Source organism: Bos mutus, chromosome 28 (assembly GCF_027580195.1).
Source record: "Bos mutus isolate GX-2022 chromosome 28, NWIPB_WYAK_1.1, whole genome shotgun sequence".
NCBI lineage: Eukaryota > Metazoa > Chordata > Mammalia > Artiodactyla > Bovidae > Bos > Bos mutus.
In genome coordinates, this window is record NC_091644.1 from 8913801 (window position 1) to 8921254 (window position 7454).

The 7454-nt window shown below is 39.9% G+C and overlaps 1 pseudogene; it reads left to right on the forward strand.

The window, feature by feature from the left end:
- Window positions 1–455: 455 nt before the first annotated feature.
- Window positions 456–1384, forward strand: LOC102278655 (olfactory receptor 6C74-like; annotated as a pseudogene).
- Window positions 1385–7454: the final 6070 nt, after the last annotated feature.

Below are 7454 nucleotides of genomic sequence, written 5' to 3' on the forward strand. Positions count from 1 at the left end.
GTAAATAACCCCGTCTACTGGTCGTGCTGTATTTAAGAGTATATTAATGACCCTAATATTATAATTAGACTTTGAGGAACACAAAGATAACACTGATGTGACATGTCAAGTGACTTACACGCTTATTTTAACTTCATAATCACAGGAGCAGGAACAAATAGGTCCTTACATCTTCATCTTACAGAAGATGAAAGCGAAATTTTGGAAATTTAACTAACTTTTCAAAGATGACCCATGTCTCCAGGATTAGAACTCAGTGTTGAAATAGTACTGAACTCGAGTCCTACTAGTTCAAGGACAACTCACTGCAGGAGTCTGCTATCTGCCCAGTTACCTTCTGGAGGAGTCAGATAATTGATCCCATGCTCCCCTAAGACTATTTTTGCTTGTTGTAATATCTTTATTCTAGATTAAGAGCAGCAGGTGATGATACTGTGGGGGAAAAGCCTCTGGAAATGAAGAATGGGAGAAGTGTCCAAGAATTCACTTTGGAGGGCTTCCCTGCTGCCAGCACCTGGGAAAGGCCCTCGTCCTCCTGCGCCTGCCAGCACACCTGGTGTCCATTGCGGGCACTGTGGCCATGGTGCCCGTCACCTGTGCTGACGCCAAGCTACAGACACCTGTGCACTTTCTCCTCAGCATTTTCTCCCTCACTGAGTCTTGTCATAAGTGCTGTTATTCCTAAGTTGCTGGTCATCTTTCTTTTAGGCAAGCAAATGATTTCCTTTCCTGCCTGTTTCAGGCAAGCCTGTGTCTTTGTATTTCTGGGAGCAGCAGGCTTCCTCCTCATAGCAGTGATGTCTCTGGATCAGTACCTGGCCATTTGCAAGCCTCTTCATTACATGACCATCACGAACCTGAGGGCTTGCTGCCTCCTGGTCACAGCCTGCTCGGCTTTGGGTTTCACTCTTATTGCTGGTCTGGTGGTGATGGTGTCCCAGTTATCCTTCTGTGGCCCCCATGTCATACCTCACTTCTTCTGTGACCTCGGCCCCTGATCCATCTCTCCTGCTCTGACAGCAGGTCTGTTGAAAAACATTGCTCCTTGTCCTTGCTTTGTGTGTCCTTTTGACTCCCCTCATCATAAAATCACTGCATGCAGAACATAGTCATCACAATTATTGGACTCCCATCAGCCAAAGAGCGACAGAAAGCTTTCTCCACCTGCTCGTCTCACCTCATTGTCCTTCCTCTGACGTACGGCAGCTGTGTGTTTATATATGTGAAACAGAAGCAGGTGAACAGGCTGGACTGCAACAAGGAGGCTGCCCCTGTGAACATGGTGGTGACTCCACTGCTGAACCCTGTCACCTACACTCTGAGGAACAAGCAGACCCGCCAGGCTCTGAGGGAGACCGTAAGCAGAATGAAATTATCAAGGTAAAAAAGTCACACTGTCTTGGAAGTGTGAAGTGATAGCTCATTGTGGTTTTGATTTGCATTTCTCTTAATGATGTTTGAATTATTTTCATTAGTGATTTTGAGCACATTTTCATGTACTGACTATTTACTTGTATGTCTATTTGGAAAATGTTGACTAGTTTCTCTTTAAGTGAAGTATAGTTGAATCATAATGTTGTGTTAGTTTCTGGTGTACAGCAAAGCGATTCAGACATATATATATATATTCAGATTCTTTTCCATTATAGGTTCTGTTCAGTTCAGTTCAGTCACTCAGTCATGTCTGACTCTTTGTGATCTCATGAACTGCAGCACACCAGGCTTCCCTGTCCATCACCAACTCCCAGAGTTTACTCAAACTCATGTCCACAGAGTCAGTGATGCCATCCAACCATCTCATCCTCTGCCATCCCTTCTCCTTTCAGTCTTTCCCAGTATCAGGGTCTTTTCCAATGAGTCCATTCTTCAAATCAGGTGGCCAAAGTATTTGGAACTTCAGCTTCAGCCTCAGTCTTTCCAATGAATATTCAGGATTGATTATAGGTTATTATAAATTACTGAATATAGTTACTTTTACCATATCGTTGGACCTTACTGTTGATCTATTTTACATATAGTAGTATAAATCTGTTAATCCTAAACTCCTGATTCCCCCACTTTCCATTAATTAAATGTAGCCATAAGTTTGTTTTCTATGCCTGTGAGTCTGTTTCTGTTTCATAAGTAAGTTCATTTGTATAATTGTTTATGTTTCCATACATAAGTGCTATTATATGGTATTTGTTTTTCTCTGTCTGACTTAATTCATTTAGTTTGAAGTAGGTCCATCCACGTTGCCGCAAATGGCATTATTTCAATCTTTTTATGGCTGAATAATATTTCGTCACACACCCATCCACCATATCTTCTGTATCCATTTATCTATTGATGGACACTTAGATTTCTTCCATGTCTTGGCTATTGTAGACGGTACTGCTGCAAACATTGGGGTGCATGTATCTTTTCAAAATAGAGTTTTTGTCTTTTCCAGTTATATGCCCAGAGATGGGATTGCTGGATTATATGGCAACTTTATTTTAGTTTTTTAAGGAACCTTTATACTGTTCTCTATAGTGGCTTTACCAGTTTACATTCTCACCAACAGTGTAGGAGGATTCCTTTTCTCCACACTCTCTCTAGCATTTATTATTTGTAAAATTTTTTTTGAGAGGGAAATAAAGTTTATTAAAGTGGGAGACACAGAACAGCGGGCCAGCTCAAGGGAGAACCGACGTTGAACAGGGGTCCTTAGTCCACTTTCATACCCAGGATGCAAGCCGTGGGATGGGGGTCTTGCGGGTCATTTGCTGATTGGATGAGGCGCGTACACTGGGTGGGGGAGAGTAGGGCAAATACCTTCTCCCTCTGGGGTAGGAGGGGAGACAGGTTACACTGTTCCATTATAGTTACAACGTGGGGGAGGGAAGGACGATAACGGTCGGTTTTCTGTTCCTGTGTTCCAAGACGCTCCTCGGTTTTATCTGCTCTCTCGTCCTTGGCTCACCACATTCCTCCCTCTTTATTTTTAGGGCCAATTATTTGCCCCCTTTTGATACCCTGCTCATGTCTAACTATCTACCTGTTTCCCTTCTCAGGCACTTGGGAACCCAATCTCAAAGATTTGTAGACTTTTGATGATGGCCATTCTGACTGGTTGCACCTTATTGAAGTTTTGATTTGCATTTGTCTATTAATAAGTGATGTTGAGCATCTTTTCATGTGCTTGTTAGCGACCTGGATGTCTTCTTTGGAGAAATGTGTACTTAGGTCTTCTGCCAATTTATTGATTGGGTGGTCTGTTTTTTTGATATTGAGCTGTATGAGGTATTTGTATATTTTGGAGTTTCAACCCTTAGAATTCAGTTGGGTAGATGCTGAATGTATATGTGTCTGAGGAAGTTCATTGGTTGTTGCAGAAAGCATAAAAGTGTCAAATTAACAATGAATGAATTGTATGAACTGTAATGAAAATTGTGTAAAATATGTCCTCCCTAACCTATACTGTCCTTGTAACATCTTCAAAGGAAATTAGTCATAATTACCCTAGAGTGTACAAAATACCACGTAACACTACGTGAGAAAAGGTACAGTTAGATGTTTTCTTACGAACCTTGTGTCTGCTTTGAAATGCAACATCTTTGAATAAATATTTTTAATGACAAAAATCAACAATGAAAAAAAAAAATCAACAGTGAAGTATGGGGAGCACGATCAAGATGGCAGAGCAGGAGAATGCAAAACTTTACCTCCCTCCATGAGTCGATCAAAAATACATATACATGCAGAACAATGCTCACTGAAAACTGCTAACAGCTGGAGACTGACAGAAAGCCTGCTGCGGAACCAAGGCTGTCAGACAGAGCCACGTGGTGTTTCCTTGGGAGGGATCTGTGCCTCTGGAAGGGGGCTCAGTGAAGAAGGGAGATTACAAGGGCAGAGGACCTCTCTGGGGGGCTAGGAGTTCAAGCTACATGAGTGTCACTGCCCTGGGGTCTGACACATGAAGATGGGAACCCCGGGGGGCAAGAGGACTGGTGAGACTGAAAGGAGGGGTGTGGGAAGGCTAGGCTTCACTTATGAGGAGTGAGCACGTGCGTGCGTGCACACAAAACGGGGTGTAGAGGGCAGACTGAAACTGCCTGGGTGGCTGGCCTGTTTTACCTGGTCACCCTGGAATGCACCCTAACGGAGTGTAGCAACTGCTCTGGCCCCACCTGCTTCACGACGCAGCTCCACCGCAGGTTATGAATGCTTGTGCTGTTGGGGGAGAGAGGATACTTGAAAGGAATGGAAGCAGTTCAGACCCAATAGTTTTAAACAAATTTAATATCTGATATTCTGGAGTTCACCTGTGTGAGTGCTCAGTTGCTAAGTGGTGTTTGCAACCCCCTGGACTGTAGCCCACCAAATTCCTCTGTCCATGGAATTCTCCAGGCAAGAATACTGGAGTGGGTTGCCATTTCCTTCCCCAAGGGATCTTCCTGACCCAGGGATCCAACCATGTCTTCTGTGTTGCAGGCACCTAGGATGCCCTATAGAGTTCACATTCACTGTTAACAATGTACAAAAACTAGAAATTAGCAAGAGCTTTATAAAGAATACTTTGCTTGGCAACTTAAAACCTTCCTGCACAACTTCAAGGCTCCTAGGTGATGCAGTGGTAAAAAATCCCCCTGCCCATGCAGGAGATGCCAGAGACGTGGGTTCCATCCCTGAGTCAGAAAGATCCCCTGGAGTAGGAACTGGCAATCCACACCAGTATTCTTACCTGAGAAATCCTATGGATAGAAGAACTTGGCAGGCTATATGGGGTTGCAAAGAGCTGGGCGCGACTGAGCACGCATGTACCATACAACTACAAAGATCTACTTGAAATCACTGCTATAGAAAATTGAACATTTAATCTTCAAGAATTTAAGCTCCTGGAATTTCTCATTGCTCCTTCCCTTTCATCATTGCTTTGGATATATTCTTTGTCTTTTTTTAAAAAACTCATATGATTTCTACATTGAAAATCACCCAAAGCTTAAATGTGTCATTTCACCTTCTGATATCAAAAGCTGATGCATTAGAAAGACAATTTTCAGTCATTGGCAGAAAGTAGCATTAAGAGCGGAATCAGGCAAACTTGTACAATTAAAGTTTTTTTTTGTTAAAAAAAAGAAAGCAATTCACAACTGGGGTAAAATATTCTCAGTCCTGTCATGACAAGTATGTAGAATATATAATCTTTGGGGTAAAAAAGCAAACCCAAATGAATAAAAGCCCTGACAATTAAAAATGAGCAAGACTTTTTAACAGGCACTTCACAGAAAAGGATTTCTATTTGTCACAAGTATATAAAAGAAGTGTTCATCATAAGTAGTCATTAGGAAAATGTAAATCAAGATGAAATACTACTAGAATGTCTCCAGTTTTTAAAAGTTGAACTATATTTGATATTATACAAATTTCAATGCCATTCCCCCAAATCGTCCCCCACTATCCCTCTCCCACAGAGTCCAAAAGACTGTTCTGTACATCTGTGTCTCTTTTGCTGTCTCACATACAGGATTATCACACCATCTTTCTAAATTCCATATATATGCATTAGTATACTGTATTGGTGTTTTTCTTTCTGGCTTACTTCACTGTATATGGCAAAACCAATACAATACTGTAAAGTAATTAACCTCCAATTAAAATAAATAAATTTATATTTAAAAATAAATTAAAAAATAATAAAAATAAAAGTTGAACTATATTTGATATTATATATGTTTAATGTGGTCAAGTGTTGATATGTACATGTATGAATGCAATATGATTGTCATGGTAGCATTAAATAAGATCTTGATCATGTCGTGTAATCATTTCTTTTCTTTTGGTCAGAATAAATGAGATATAATCTCTTAGCACTTTTGATATTTATAATGCAACATTTCTTTTTATAATCAATATGTTAGATTTCCAGGACTTATTTATCTACTAGTTGCAAGTTTGTGCCCTTAAACAAAATCTCTCCTACATTCCCTCCCCTACCCCTCAGCAACCACTATTTTACTCTAATTTTTATGAGTTCACCTATTTTAGATTCTACATATAAGTAATATCATACAGTATTTGTCTTTCTCTGACTTGGCATGATGTCACGAAGGTCGTCCATCAATGTTGGCACAAATGGGATTTCCTTTTCCTCATAATTGAATAATATCCCATTGTATATGCATGTATATACATACATTTCCCATCTTCTTTACCAGTTCATCCCTAGCAGAAATTTAGGTTGAATCTATGTGATGGCTATTTTGAATAATAGTGCAATAAACATAGGAGTGCCAATATGTCTCCCGTATTCGGTTTTCATTTACTTTGGGTATATAATCAGAGGTCGGTTGCTCTATCATATGTTAGTTCTATTTTTAGTTTTTTGAGGAACCTCCATATTGTTTTCCATAGTGGCTGAATGAATTTACAGAAGTGCACCAATTAAATGACTTAGAGACTAAGTGTTGGTGAGAAAGTGGAGCACCTTAAATTCTCATGCATTGCTGCTGAGAGCTTAAATCCAGTTTTGGAAACTGTTTTACAGGTGTTAAGACCTGTCCTATAATTAATTCAATACTTTTACTCCAAGTTATATATTCAGGAGAAATGAATGCTATGTCTTCAAAAAGACTTTTACAAGAATATTCATAGCAGCTTTATTCATGGTAGCCCTGAACTAGAAAGGATGCAAATGCCCTTCTGTGGAGGAATGGAAAGCTCTGGCGTATACCTGTACAATGGACTACTACAAAACAATATAAAAGAGTAAATCATCCACCTAAACAGCAGGGGTAATTCCTACAGACATGTTGAGGGAAAAAGGCAGACAAAGGAATACATGCTATTTTGGATTTCTATGATTTTCAATAAACTGGCAAAAGTAAATTTTCATGATGAAATCAGTGTATTTCTTTGGTGTGGGTTATTGATTGGAAAAGGGAAAAAGCAAACTTATGAAATGAGATGGAAAAATGTCATTGCTTGATTTCAATAGAGGTTACATGACTGTTACATACACAAATTATTGATCTGTACAATTAAATTTTGTGTATTTTATCGAATGCAAGTAATAATTCAATAAATAAAATATCAGGTTAAAAAGAAAAAGGCAAAGTAATTCAAATGTAAAAAAGAGTTTCTGTTGTTTAAGCCTTTTTTAATACATGTAATTTATGATTTTTAAACTTTATAACTCTATTTGATAAATTTTCCAATTCCCTGGGTCAGGAAGATCCCCTGGAGAAGAAAATGACAACCCACTCCAGTATTCTCATCCATGAGAAATCCCATGGACAGAGGGGCCTGGCAGACTACAGTCTCTGGGTCACAAAAGAGTTGACACAACTTAGTGACTAAACAACAGCAGGGCGGTTGTGCAAAACCTGCCTTTGAGACATGCACGGAGGACTGTGCAGCCTGCTGGGAATGACAGTGGTGTGTTACCATACGCAGCGAAAGGGCAGTTATGATACATGTCGCCTGGAACT